Genomic DNA, 15,761 nt, shown 5'->3' with positions numbered 1-15,761 from the left:
CATCCGAAAAAAATATCAGGGTATGATTCTAGAGGCACAGTTAAACTTGTTACTTGAATTTTAGATAGCCCCATCACTAAAGGGCTAGGGTCCTTGAGGAGGACAGAGTTTGGAAGCTTGACATTAATTTCAGAAATAAAGTGCAAAGTGTCAGAGTCATCCTCAGAGGCAGAGGAGAGTCATTGTTGGGACTTTATCTGGTTTATGAAAAGCTTTAATTTGATTAATGTGCACTTTATTTATTATTGATTAATGTGGTAAGTTTTAGTTTTTGAGGTTTTATCAAGGGGAGACACCACATAATTTACATCAGATAATTTACTTACAATTTGCACAGATCCTGTTAATCTAGATTTCAAGGTGTGGCCAGGTATAGGTTCCTGTACCAACACCTTGTCTCCTGGATGAAAGGAGCAAAATTGTGAAGTTCTGTCATACCTCTGTTTCATCTTGTTTTGAGCTGCCAGTTTTGAGCAGGTCACTTAGCCTTGGCTAACTGACGTGCCACCTGCAACCTTGAAGAAGGGTTGTAGAGTGTTGATCTAGCTTCTTCTCCCATCCATCCTTCTCTGAGCACCCGAAGAGGACCTCGTACATTATGCCCAAAGATCAGCTCAAACGAACTATACCCAGTAGACTCTTGCAACAAAGGTAGTGATTCATCCCAGTCTGTAGGAAAATGCATACAAAAAGTTCTCATCATGGTTTTTAACGTCTGATGGAATCTTTCCAAGGCGCCTTGGGACTGAGGATGATAGGCAGTGGATAAATTGTGCATTATCCTTAACCTAGTTAATGCTTCCCTAAATGCTATGGCAGTGAAGTTAGTACCTTGATTACTTTAAATAGATTGAGGAATGCCAAAACAAGAGATAAATTTGGTTAAAGCCTTGAGAATGGCTTTAGTATTAATACTGCACATGGGAATTGCTTCTGGGTATCTAGTTACTCTATCCATAATGGTAAATAAGTACTGATTTCCAGACTTGGACTTAGGTAGTGGACCTACACAATCTATAATTAATTCAGCAAAAGGTTCTCTATCAGCAGGTATAGGCTGGAGAGGTGCAGGTTTAATGGAATGTCCAGGTTTCCCTACTTGCTGACTTTCTCGGCAATATTGGATATGATTCTTCACATCCTACCTTAATTTTGGCCAATAGAATTCTTTTGTGATTGTATATAATGTTCTAGTAATTCCTAGGTGACCTCCAAATGAAGTGTTATGAGCTATATTCAATATTTGAGGTCTAAACTTTGTTGGAACCACTAACCTGTCTGACAGTTGCCAGCCCTCTAACTCCTTACCAGTCTCAGTGCAAATCAAATAGTCGTTTTTAAGTTTATATTTGACTGGATGATCTGAAAAGGATTTACCCATGGCTGCCTGAAAAGCGAAATCCAATGAAGGGTCCTTTCGTTGTTCCTCTTGGAAGGACAGTCCCTCGGGAATGGAAACAGAGATATCTGGCAGTCCTGCAACCCTGGAATAGGAAGGCCTGATCTGGGTCTGTTCACTAAATTTACGAGGCTCTGGCCAATTTTCCTCATAAAACAAATTGGTTTTCCGAGATCAGAGTTGTCCAAGGATAGGTCAACATTCTCGCCAGACAACCCTTGGGATGTTGCCCGAGTTATGGCCAACACCGGAGAATAATTAATCATTATGGGTTCAGGACATACACTAGCAGTGGTTATGTTATTACCCAGTAATAACATAGGAAATCCTTCGGATACACCTACAGCCAAATATCCAGTGTAATATTTGCACTGTATATAAATTCTATGTGAAGGGACAGACAAGATCACTGCTCTGAAGGCTTCAGGTAAAACAGAGGATTGTAATGAAGTGTGTTCAGAAAGGGGAAGTACCCCCTCTCTTATTAGCGAGCAATATGCTCCAGTTTTCTTTGAGTCTTCCTGAAGGGAAATATGACTCTGGCAATAATAAGGGGCCATACCATTCTCTACTTCTTTCAGGGTTATGTTACTAGGGACATTATAAATTTTCCCTAATGGTTGGGGTTTATATGGGCAGTTTGGGCAGATGTGACTTACTTTGTTGCACAGAAAACAAACGACAGGCTTGACCTTAGCTCCCTGCTGACGTAACTGGTGTTGCTCTGGATACTGTTGTCGAGATACACCATCCTGAGTGGTTTGTCGCTCACCAGGTTGACCATAAGTTGAGTAGCATGGCTCACCAGTTGGTTGACGTAGACGTTCTCCTTCCTGCTGGCACTTCATCCTCCAATGTTGACGATCTCTGCTCATGCCAGGCTGTTGAAAAGAGATGTGACCGCTCGGACAAGGAGCGATTGGTTTCGAAGGCATCAGCCAACCTGGCTGCCTCCAGTGCAGTGGTTAAGTCACGATCCTGCAGAAAGAATCTAACCTCTGGTCTCACAGACTCCAGCAGGTTATCTACTCAGATGAGCTGAACTAGCTCATCAAAGGTAGCAACACCACTTGCTTTATACCAGCTGGTAAAAGCTTTGGTCTGCTGTCTCACAAAATCCACCAAGCTGTCGTTTGTCTAACTTAATGATTTCCTATACTTAGCAGGAATACACTGATATGCTCCAAGGACTGTGGTCTTCACTACTTGGTAATTACAAAATTCAGTGTCATTGAACACTAATGTAAATTCCTGTGCCTTACCAAGAAAAGCTGTATGCACCAAAGACGCCTACTGCTGTTCCGGCCACCTCAAGGCTCGAGCCTGATTTTCGAAAGTTTTGAAAAATTGTTCAGGTTCTGCCTCATCGAACCGGGGAACCAGCTGTGCTACTTTTTGCAAACTAAAGTCATTCACAATTTGAGAAAACTGCATTTTTTTCCCCTATCAGATTCTTCCTTGGCATATGCCCTTTGCTCCCTAGTCTACTCAAGATTGATTTTCGCCAACTCAAGCGCCAACACAGCAGATTCACCTTCAGACAACCCTGTCACATGAGACTGACGATTTTGCTCAGTTGAAGTATCATTTTCCTCCTGCGAGAGCATCGGGGTTTTATTCCTGGCTCCCGTAGAGGGAGGAGTTTGATGTGCCATCTCCTCTTCTCGAATTGTGATACTTATAAGAGTACGAAGCTACGCAGCTGTGAGAGTGCATTCGTAATCAATGCCAAGGGAACAAGCAATTTGCCAACAACGCTGTAGAGAAAATTTAGACAAGTTTAATAAAGTGTATTCAGACACTAGACATCTGACTCATCTAGGCGGCATACCCCAATGTAACACGCTATTTGCAATACACGCTCAGCTATGCACAGTATGACTGCAGAATACTCGCACCCCAACGTAACACGCTATTTGCAATACACGTTCAGGTATACACAATATGACTGCAGAATACGCACATACAATAGCCAGGCTGATACACAATAGCAAGGCTGATATGCAATAGCAAAGCCGGCTGCAAAATATTCACATAACAGCAAGATAGTGAAGCGAGCACAATGAGCAAGCTAACAGCAGGCTGTCAATGATCATACAATAGCAGGTTGACCACAAAACCCAAGGCTGACACGCAAAGTTTCGTAAAGAGTTGGCAAAGCTAACGCAATGCCCAACAGCAAGCTATACAATGTTCCTGCTTCAGCTGCAGCGCTGTATAGCCCTTGTGGCTTAGCGCTTCTTTTTGATTATAATAATAATAATCCTGCTTCAGTTTCACCCTAGGCTCAACCCCTGCTCTAAGTCCAGCTCCAGCTCCAGCTCCAGGATGGGCTACCCATATTACCTCCCAGGGACAATAAGGCCTGTTATCCAGGGTGTAAAGGGAGCAAGGAGCAAAACAGACACAGCTGAATGGTTTTGAAATATATTTTCCTTCACCAAGAGCAATAGTGATTATTCACACATATGTACACTAAATACAGTTGGAAATGTATGTGTACAACACGGTTTAGGCAAAGCCAAGATGCAGCCTGGAGACAGAATGGACAACCGTGCTCAACCACCTCTAGTATGGAAATGACAAGGGTGGACATGCTGGTGGTGAACACAACACCTCTAAGATTGTCAGACCCACCTTCTCATTGACTGAACCTGGGTACTGATCGAACAATGGGGCCCCATCATTCGACCCTAGTACTGGTTCGCTGGTTGGGGAAATAGCCATTCAATGAGGGTGTGTACAAGCGCCTACTAAAGGTTAAGATAAGATAAGATAAGATTTCGTTCGGATTTTTAACCCCGGAGGGTTAGCCACCCAGGATAACCCAAGAAAGTCAGTGCGTCATCGAGGACTGTCTAACTTATTTCCATTGGGGTCCTTAATCTTGTCCCCCAGGATGCGACCCACACTAGTCGACTAACACCAAGGTACCTATTTGCTGCTAGGTGAACAGGACAATAGGTGTAAGGAAACGTGTCGGAATTTCCACCCGCCGGGAATCGAACCCGGGCCCTCCGTGTGTGAAGCGGGAGCTTTAGCCACCAGACCACCGGGCCACTACGTACTCTTTGCATGTCACAGTAGGTAGAGGTGTAATCTTGCTGGGTCTTGACTCAGCTGCATTGTAGGTAGTGGTGCGGTCTTGCTGGGTCTTGACACGGCTGCAGGTTAGGTAGAGGTGTGGTCTTGCTGGGTCTTGACACAGCTGCAGGGTAGGTAGTGGTGTGGTCTTGCTGGGTCTTGACACAGCTGCAGGGTAGGTAGTGGTGCGGTCTTGCTGGGTCTTGACACAGCTGCAGGTTAGGTAGAGGTGTGGTCTTGCTGGGTCTTGACACAGCTGCAGGGTAGGTAGTGGTGTGGTCTTGCTGGGTCTTGACACAGCTGCAGGTTAGGTAGAGGTGTGGTCTTGCTGGGTCTTGACACAGTTGCAGGGTAGATAGTGGTGTGGTTTTACTGGTGTGGTCTTGCTGGGTCTTGACACAGTTGCAGGGTAGGTAGTGGTGTGGTTTTACTGGTGTGGTCTTGCTGGGTCTTGACACAGTTGCAGGGTAGGTAGTGGTGTGGTTTTACTGGTGTGGTCTTGCTGGGTCTTGACACAGTTGCAGGGTGGGTAGAGGTGTGGTTTTACTGGGTCTTGACACAGCTGCAGGGTAGGTAGTGGTGTGGTCTTGCTGGGTCTTGACACAGCTGCAGGGTAGGTAGTGGTGTGGTCTTGCTGGGTCTTGACACAGCTGCAGGGTAGGTAGTGGTGTGGTCTTGCTGGGTCTTGACACAGTTGCAGGGTGGGTAGTGGTGTGGTCTTGCTGGGTCTTGACACAGCTGCAGGGTAGGTTACCTGGAGGTTATTCTGGGGATCAGCGCCCCCACGGCCCGGTCCATGACCAGGCCTCCCGATGCATCAGGGCCTGATCAACTAGGCTGTTACTGCTGGCCGCACGCAGTCCAACGTATGAGCCACAGCCCGGCTGATCCGGCACTGACTTTAGGTATCTGTCCAGCTCTCTCTTGAAGGCAGCCAGGGGTTTATTGGCAATTTCCCTAATGCTTGATGTGAGGCTGTTGAACAGTCTTGGGCCCCAGACACTTATGGGGTTTACCTTAGTTTACCAATGGCACCCCTACTTTTTATTGGGGGCATTTTGCATTGCCTGCCCAGTCTTTTACTTTCATAGGGAGTGATTTCTGTGTGCAGATTTGGGACCATTCCTTCCAGGATTTTCCAAGTGTAGATTATGATATATCTCTCCCTCCTGCGTTCCAATGAGTACAAGTCAAGTGCTTCCAAGCGTTCCCATTAGTTAAGGTGCTTGACAGAACTTACAGTGCAGTAAAGGATCTCTGTACACTCTTTAGATCTGCGATTTCACCTGCTTTGAATGGAGTTAGTTTAGTTTAATATGTTTATTATGCACCCCATACCCATCCTGTGGGAGGTAGTCAAAAGATTACAGAGGTACATAATTGGTCCAGGGACTGGACTCCAAAGTTTTGATAGCTGAGCAAGTTACAAAGGTAATGAACTAGATCTGGTCATAATCATGACCAAGTTACAAAGGTAATGAGCTCCAGGTTGAGCTGGTCACACTCATGAATAATTGCAACGGTAATGAATCATAAACACATTAATCATGAGAATTTACAAAGGTAATGAGCTCCAGGTAGAGCTGGTCACAATCATGACAAGTTTCAAAGGTAATGAATGATAAACACGTTATGACATCATTACAATCATAGACAAATTACAGAGTAATGAGCAGTTAACAAACATAGTAGGGAATTCATCCATTGCCCCAACAACAGATGTTGCTAGGTGCCTGTCTCTCCTTGGCAGACAGCCATTGCAAACAGCAGCAAGTTGCCCAGGGATCTGCTGCTTGCACGAGCACCATCGACCCTCCCCAAGAGGTCCAAGAAGCCAATGGAGATGTTAATGTACAGCAGTATTCCAGCCTAGAGAGAACAAGTGATTTGAAAAGGATCATCATTGGCTTGGCATCTCTCGTTTTGAATGTTTTCATTATCCATCCTATCATTTTCTTTGCACGTGCGATCGTGGCACTGTTGTGATCCTTAAAAGTGAGATCCTCAGACATTACTACTCCCAGGTCCCTTACATTATTTTTCCGCTCTATTGTATGGCCAGAGTCTGTAGTATACTCTGTTCTAGTTATCTCCTCCAGTTTTCCATAACGGAGTAGTTGGAATTTGTCCTCATTGAACATTATATTGTTTACCGTTGCCCACTGGAAAACTTTGTTTATATCTTCTTGGAGGTTAACCGCGTCCTCAGCAGATGACAGCCTCATGCAGATCCTAGTATCATCCGCAAAGGATGATACGGTGCTGTGATGTATATCTCTTTCTATGTCTGATATGAGGTAGTGGTGTGGTGTTGCTGGCTCTTGACACAACTGCAGGATACACAGGGTGTGGTTTTACTAGTGTGGTCTTGCTGGGTCTTGACACAGTTGCAGGGTAGGTAGTGGAGTGGTGTGGAGAAATTTTCTCCAGGAGGGGGGTATCAGCCCACTTCAGCCCCTTTCAGCCCTGAGTGGTCCAGCCCTCTCAGAAGGGGCAAGCATCTTGTTTACTGCTACAGCAAGTAATTGATCCCAGATGCAGTACGAGTGTGCGACGTGGTCAAGCGACCGACGCTCCTTGCAAGACTCGTGTTGCAAAGTGTAATTTAATAAAAGACAGTCCATCTCTTACCTTAGCAGGACAATTAAGGAAAATCTTGCTCCTACTTTATTACCATGGTAAAGATAGTGTACATTGTTGTCTATGCTTAAGACAGCAAGATTCAAGCATTCTGCTTTGCTTTATAGTGGAAGTTTAGCAAGGAAGCAAAAAGTACTAGGTCAGCTTTTCCTTTATGTGCTAGGGGAGTGATGGCGTAGGGCGCTGTGAGGTCAGATTACTTTTGACTCAACTGAGTCACACTGATGCCAGGATAACGAACAAAGAACACTGATCCGTGCGTTAGTGTGAACAAAGTGTCTCACAAAACACGATAAACACTTACACAGAGAAGTGTGATCAACTTCTTAGTGATATTGTGTGAACAATTACTGATGAACAGTGTAACGAGTGTTGTGATCCAACAGAGTGTAGTGCGACATTCTTCAAAGAACACTATTCTTCAATCAAATCAACGGATATCCGGGCGTAACTATGGGTCAGATACATATACCCAGGCAAGTGTTCTAACTCGTAATGTACTACTATTGACTGCGCAGTTGAGTTGAAGTTACGAGTTAGTCACTTATCATAAACCCCGGTGATAAGCGGACTTTTAAGTCCACACAAGTACATAAGTTGTCAGCCATCAGTGAATGAAATATGCTGACATAACACCCCTAGGGGTAATTTATTTACATAATATAATCTTTTTCAGCCTATTAAGAAGTGGAAGACGAAAATTCAAGACCTCGTCTGCAGGGGTGGCTGTGTAGACGATTTGCTGTCTTTTATCAGCTAAGTATTCACTATATTTAAGCTATAAACTTAGCTGTTAAACCATTTCTCAACATGTGGTCTTGCTGGCTCTTGACACAGCTGCAGAGTAGGTAGTGGTGTGGCGTTGTTGGTTCTTAACACAGCTGCATGGTAGGTAGTGCTGTGGTCTAGCTGGCTCTTGACACAGCTGCAGGGTAGATAGTGGTGTGGTTTTACTGGTGTGGTCTTGCTGGGTCTTGACCCAGGTGCAGGGTAGGTAGTGGTAGGGTCTTGCTGGGTCTTGACACAGCTGCAGGGTAGATAGTGGTGTGGTTTTACTGGTGTGGTCTTGCTGGGTCTTGACCCAGGTGCAGGGTAGGTAGTGGTAGGGTCTTGCTGGGTCTTGACACAGCTGCAGGGTAGATAGTGGTGTGGTTTTACTGGTGTGGTCTTGCTGGGTCTTGACCCAGGTGCAGGGTAGGTAGTGGTAGGGTCTTGCTGGGTCTTGACACAGCTGCAGGGTAGGTAGTGGTGTGGTCTTGCTGGCTCTTGACCCAGCTTCAGGGCAGGTAGTGGTGTGGTCTTGCTGGGTCTTGACACAGCTGCAGGGTAGGTAGTGGTGTGCTCTTGCTGGGTCTTGACCCAGCTTCAGGGTAGGTAGTGGTGTGGTCTTGCTGGGTCTTGACACAGCTGCAGGGTAGGTAGTGGTGAGGCCTTGCTGGTTCTTAACACAGCTGCAGGGTAGGTAGTGGTGTGGTCTTGCTGGCTCTTGACCCAGCTTCAGGGCAGGTAGTGGTGTGGTCTTGCTGAGTCTTGACACAGCTGCAGGGTAGATAGTGGTGTGGTCTTGCTGGGTCTTGACCCAGCTTCAGGGTAGGTAGTGGTGTGGCCTTACTGGGTCTTGACCCAGCTTCAGGGTAGGTAGTGGTGTGGTCTTGCTGGGTCTTGACACAGCTGCAGGGTAGGTAGTGGTGTGGTGTTGCTGGTTCTTGACACAGCTGCAGGGTAGGTAGTGGTGTGGTCTTGCTGGGTCTTGACACAGCTGCAGGGTAGGTAGTGGTGTGGTCTTGCTGGGTCTTGACACAGCTGCAGGGTAGGTAGTGGTGTGGTCTTGCTGGGTCTTGACACAGCTGCAGGGTAGGTAGTGGTGTGGCGTTGCTGGTTCTTCGACACAGCTGCAGGGTAGGTAGTGGTGTGGTGTTGCTGGGTCTTGACACAGCTGCAGGGTAGGTAGTGGTGTGGTGTTGCTGGGTCTTGACACAGCTGCAGGGTAGGTAGTGGTGTGGTGTTGCTGGTTCTTGACACAGCTGCAGGGTAGGTAGTGGTGTGGTCTTGCTGGGTCTTGACACAGCTGCAGGGTAGGTTGTGGTGTGGTGTTGCTGGTTCTTGACACAGCTGCAGGGTAGGTAGTGGTGTGGTGTTGCTAGTTCTTGACACAGCTGCAGGGTAAGTAGTGGTGTGGTGTTGCTGGGTCTTAGTGAAGGTGTGTGATGGTAAATTCAATAAAAAGAGCACTTGATGTTGCCTCAGGAACATTAACATCATTCTGTCGTTAAAATTCTTCGTGTACATCTTATTATGTGTTAACATATATTCGGTTAGTGGATGAGTTTGAGAATGTGTGTAAAGGTAGAAAGTTGAAAGTGAACATAGAAAAGAGTAAGGAGATGAGGGTATCAAATGATTTAGATAAAGAAAAATTGGATATCAAATTGGGGAGGAGGAGTATGGAAGAAGTGAATGTTTTCAGATACTTGGGAGTTGACGTGTCGGCGGATGGATTTATGAAGGATGAGGTTAATCAAAGAATTGATGATGGAAAAAAAGGTGAGTGGTGCGTTGAGGTATATGTGGAGTCAAAAAACGTTATCTATGGAGGCAAAGAAGGGAGTGTATGAAAGTATAGTAGTACCAACACTCTTATATGGATGTGAAGCTTGGGTGGTAAATGCAGCAGCGAGGAGACAGTTGGAGGCAGTGGAGATGTCCTGTCTAAGGGCAATGTGTGGTGTAAATATTATGCAGAAAATTCGGAGTGTGGAAATTAGGAGGTGTGGAGTTAATAAAAGCATTAGTCAGAGGGCAGAAGAGGGGTTGTTGAGGTGGTTTGGTCATTTAGAGAGAATGGATCAAAGTAGAATGACATGGAAAGCATATAAATCTATAGGGGAATTATTATTATTATTATTAAAATCAAGGGGGAAGCGCTAAACCCAGAGGATTATACAGCGCCTGGGGGGATGTGGAAGGCATTCAGGCTTAATTCGGGGAACTGGAGCACAGATCCAATTCCCTAAATCAAGAGCCCCTCACCAACATCAAGGAACCTTCCTTGAGGGGATCTATAGGGGAAGGAAGGAGGGGTTGGGGTCGTCCTCGAAAGGGTTGGAAAGAGGGGGTAAAGGAGGTTTTGTGGGCTAGGGGCTTGGACTTCCAGCAAGCGTGTTAGATAGGAGTGAATGGAGGCGAATGATACTTGGGACCTGACGATCTGTTGGAGTGTGAGCAGGGTAATATTTAGTGAAGGGATTCAGGGAAACCGGTTATCTTCATATAGTCGGACTTGAGTCCTGGAAATGGGAAGTACAATGCCTGCACTTTAAAGGAGTGGTTTGGGATATTGGCAGTTTGGAGGGATATGTTGTGTATCTCTATACATATATGCTTCTAAGCTGTTGTATTCTGAGCACCTCTGCAAAAGCAGTGATAATGTGTGAGTGTGGTGAAAGTGTTGAATGATGATGAAAGTATTTTCTTTTTGGGGATTTTCTTTCTTTTTTGGGTCACCCTGCCTCGGTGGGAGACGGCCAACTTGTTGAAAAAAAAATATATATATATATATTCGTTGATGGTTAGAATGTTCATGAAATTATGGGGAGGTTCAAGGGGTTTCTGAGTTATTTGACTGTTATTTAAACAGGTTCTCCAGATGTGAAAATGTTGATTTGTCTTTTTCTAAGTGAATATGTTATCTTTAATTTATTTGCATTTATGTAGTTTATGATTTTTTCCCAGTAGCTTTCTAATCTACCATTTTCCAAGTGAATGTGAGTTTATCTTGCTGAGATCAGTTGTTTTATGTTATAATGAATAAGTTGTTGTAACTGGGCGAGATCAAACAATTTTGGTTTATTTTTCTTAAAAAAGTGTTTATATTGTTGTCGTATCACTATTCCACATTATTGTCTACTTATGTCATCGAGGCGACAGTAATTTATTATACATCTACAATAATTCTATTAAGAAATTAATGGTTAAAATTAATCTATTTAACAATGCTGATAAAAGGGGAGGAACTGGTGGGATACGAGCAATATCAGGATGTACCTCACATCAGGATGTACCTCACATCAGGATGTACCTCACATCAGGATGTACCTCACATCAGGATGTACCTCACATCAGGATGTACCTCACATCAGGATGTACCTCACATCAGGATGTACCTCACATCAGGATGTACCTCACATCAGGATGTACCTCACATCAGGATGTACCTCACATCATCAGGATGTACCTCACATCATCAGGATGTACCTCACAATATCAGGATGTACCTCACATCATCAGGATGTACCTCACATCAGGATGTACCTCACATCAAGATGTACCTCACAACAACAGGATGTACCTCACATCATCAGGATGTACCTCACATCAGGATGTACCTCACATCATCAGGATGTACCTTATAACACATCACAACATAATATAGTATCACAGACGTTAATTAAGTTAGAGTAGCTCTGGCCAGGCTGCACCACTCACCAAAAACATCATTTTTGGCACAAAATCAAGTCTTTTTAGCTGATTATTTTTATTTTATTTTCTTAAATAATTTGCGTGTACTCACCTAATTGTACTACTCACCTAATTGTGGTTGCAGGGGTCGTGACTGAGCTTCACTGATCGCTACTAGGTCCTCTCTCCCTGCTCCATGAGCTTAATCATACCTCGTCTTAAAGCTATGTATGGTTGCTGCCACCACTACATCACTTGCCAGACTATTCCACTTCCTGACAACTCTATGAAATGCTAACATCTCTTTGACTCATCTGAGTCTTCAACTTTCAATTGTGACCCCTTGTTTCTATGTCCCCTCTCTGGAACATCCTGTCTGTCCACCTTATCTATTCCACGCAGTATTTTGTATGTCGTTATCATGTCTCCCCTAACCCTCGTGTCCTCCAGTGTCGTCAGGCTGATTTCCCTTAACCTTTCTTCATAGGACATTACCCTTAGCTCTGGAACTAGCCTTGTTGCAAATCTTTGCACTTTCTATAATTCCTTGTGTGCACGGTGTGGGGGGGGGGTAGATCACCTCTCACTGAAACATACAGCCACACTGACTGCCGTCAGAAGTCTGGAGATATAAAATGAAAATAAAAATTATAGGAGATACACTTGAAATAAAAGTTTGCAATCACTGTCAACCTCATAGTTATCTCCGAGTTACCAGACCCTGCCACGTGGAGGCCAGTGGTTCGTCTTTAGGGTCCCCCACCCCTCTCTGCCATCCAGGGGCTTCCCTGATGTCCGTATGTCCAGTAGTCCACCTGTCTCCCCTCAGGTATTCTTCCTCTCCCACTTTTCCAAGGTACGCCCCTCTGGTTACCATCTTCTGGTTCACGTTTCCATCCGTGGGCCCCCGGATGTCAACCTTTCTACACTCCCCATTTTCATTTTTTTGGTGCTCTCCCTAGTTCAGTGTCTCCACAAGTCCTTCTGTGTCCTCTCAGATGAACTTCCTCACTTCCCCAGGTTCTGCGTTTTTTTATTTTTCAATTTTTTTTTTTTTTGGTGCTTTCCCCAGTTCAGTGGTTCCCTACTACTTCCCCAAGGTCAGCGATTTTTTGGCCCCTCCCCAGTGACCTTGCTGGATGGAAACTTGGTCTTGTCTAGCTGGTCTACTGTAAAGACTGTTTAGGTGGATGGAATTACAGGAGGGGACACGCAAAAAACTGCATCCAGTAATTACACCAAGACAACCTGGAACAGTAAGCCAGCTAGACGACCCGAAGCTCTCACCCAACTCACCCACCAGGAAGACGTTACTTAGCATTACTTAGCAAAAATCTCAGACCTCTATTTATATTTTATCATTATGTGATCAATTTAATTTCTTTTCACTTATGTTACTGTTGTTAGTATACTTTTTTGTATGTTACCGTACGGTTCTTGTATTCTACAGTATGGTTCTTGTGTTCTACAGTTACTATACTGGAAAAACATCTCATATTTATGTTAATTTATTCTGTTGGTGTATTTATCATGTTTATATGTTATGTAGCATGTTTATATAATTTAGAAAAAATATCATAGATGAATTAAGCAAAATGTCTGTATTAACATTTTATACGATATTTAATACACCTCAGAGTGATTATTTTTGTGTTATCATCATCATTATTAATATGGCATTTTCAAGACTAATAAGACACTTTTTGTGTACTTGCATGCCAGCACAGTGTGCAAGTTTACTTAGGTACAGGTACACATAAGTATAATTAACAGAGTAAAGGTAGAAAGTTGAAAGTGAAAATAGAAAAGAGGAGGCCTGGTCACAGACCGGGCCGCGGGGGCGTTGACCCCCGGAACTCTCTCTCGACCCCCGGAACTCTCTCCAGGTAAACTCCAGGTAAGGTGATGAGGGTATCATATGATTTAGATAAAGAAAAATTGGGGAGGAGGAGTATGGAAGAAGTGAATGTTTTCAGATATTTGGGAGTTGACGTGTCAGCAGATGGATTTATAAAGGATGAGGTTAACCATAGAATTGATGAAAAAAAATGGTGAGTGGTACGTTGAGGTATATGTAGAGGCAAAAAGTGTTATCTATGGAGGCAAAGAAGGGAATGTATGAAAGTATAGTGGTACAACACTCTTGTAGTATGGGTGTGAAGCTTGGGTTGTAAATGCTGCAGCAAGGAGGTGGTTGGAGGCAGTGGAGATGTCCTGTCTAAGGGCAATATGTGGTGTAAATATTATGCAGAAAATTCAGTGTGTGGAAATTAGGAGAAGGTGTGGAGTTAATAAAAGTATTAGTCAGAGGGCTGAAGAGGGGTTGTTGAGGTGGTCTGGTCATTTAGAGAGAATGGATCAAAGTAGAATGGCATGGAGAATGTTTAAATCTGTAGGGGAAGGCACAGTAGGGGTCGTCCTTGAAAAGGTTGGACTTCCAGCAAGCATGCGTGAGCGTGTTAGATAGGAGTGAATGGAGACGAATGGTATTCGGGACCTGACGAGCTGTTGGAGTGTGAGCAGGGTAATATTTAGTGAAGGGATTCAGGGAAACCGGTTATTTTTATATAGCCGGACTTGAGTCCTGGAAATGGGAAGTACAATGTCTGCACTTTAAGGAGGAGTTCGGGATATTGACGGTTTGGAGGGATATGTTGTGTATCTTTATACATATATGCTTCTAAACTGTTGTATTCTGAGCACCTCTGCAAAAACAAGTGATTATGTGTGAGTGAGGTGAAAGTGTTGAATGATGATGAAAGTATTTTCTTTTTGGGGATTTTCTTTCTTTTTGAATCACCCTGCCTCGGTGGGAGACGGCCGACTTGTTAAAAAGAAAAAAAAAAAAAACTTTAAAACACTTGAAATTTTGGAAAGTTTCCAAACATAATGGAGAGACGCAGTGCTCACGGAGAATGTAAACAGACCGGGTGGGGCACAGTGACCATATTAGAAAAACAGAGGGAACTGTATAGCAAGTTTTTGTCATAATTTGAAATGTCTGTAGTAGCAAAATGCCATAAAGCAGAGCCCTACTGTATATATTACTAAATTTAAAGAGAGAAACTTTCGTTTTTCTTTTTGGGCCACCTTGCCTCAGTGAGATACGGCCGGTTTGTTGAAAGAAAAACAAAGATGTTATACACAATCATATGATAACATACACAATACAGAAGCTACTCAACATATTTGTAAGTCCAGGACTTACTGTATTGATGTTAATACATAATTTTTTTTTAATTGCTTTTAATGTTTAATGTTATATACACTAGTTTTTAACAATATTAGATGTGTTCCAAGGTGTTTTAGACCTTCAAACACTGATTCACCTGGAATAATCGGTATATATACGATATTTATAAAGTACAACTTTTTTTTTTTTTTTACTATTTTGGTCTTCTAAGGCTATGTACAAGGAATACTTATAATATGGCAATTATTTCAGTGTATTACTCATCAAAACATGGAAATTATTCACACAGTTTGATTTTACTGAGTTACATACCTAGTGTGTTTTGTGGCTGAATTCCACTGTTAGTATCATGAAACTGGAACAAATCTGGACTGAATAAGTCAACTTCGAATCACTTGCACTCTTGTTTGGTAGTAGGGAAGCTGGCGGTGGAACAACAGCTACTTCCTTTGTTCACTTTTGCTAGTGAGGAGTACTTGTATGTCAGACACACAGTCATCCCCTGAGTAGTTAACTATAATACATTGTGTGGACTCTGCTGTCTTTAGATTTTTTCAAGTGTATGAATAATGGCAGGTAGCAGATTTGTGGGTACAAAAAAATGGGGAGTACTAGTATGTCAGCCACAGTACCACCACCTGCATACTAGTGACTTGGCCTCAGAATCACCTGCGTACTAGTACGTCGGATACAGTTACAGGGTTAAAGTAACACAAAGTTCTTTTCTCAGAAACATATCTTGCTCTTGTGGATCTGGAGAAATTTCCTATAATACAAACCAAAACATGGGTGGGTTCTATCCCCGCCCGTGGTATGGTTTGCTTGCAATCGTGTCATTACAATTTCGTGAGTCATGTTAACGGCTTGGAGGGGACTTGAGCTAGAGTTCGCCACGGCCACGCTAGCTGGAGATTCATCTGTAAAAACTTGCATTTGTGGTCACAGTGGTGCCTATGTTAACCTTCCTATGGTGTAGAAATATACCTA

This window comes from Cherax quadricarinatus, chromosome 42, assembly GCF_038502225.1.
Source record: "Cherax quadricarinatus isolate ZL_2023a chromosome 42, ASM3850222v1, whole genome shotgun sequence".
NCBI classification, from domain to species: domain Eukaryota; kingdom Metazoa; phylum Arthropoda; class Malacostraca; order Decapoda; family Parastacidae; genus Cherax; species Cherax quadricarinatus.
This window is presented reverse-complemented; position numbering follows the sequence as displayed.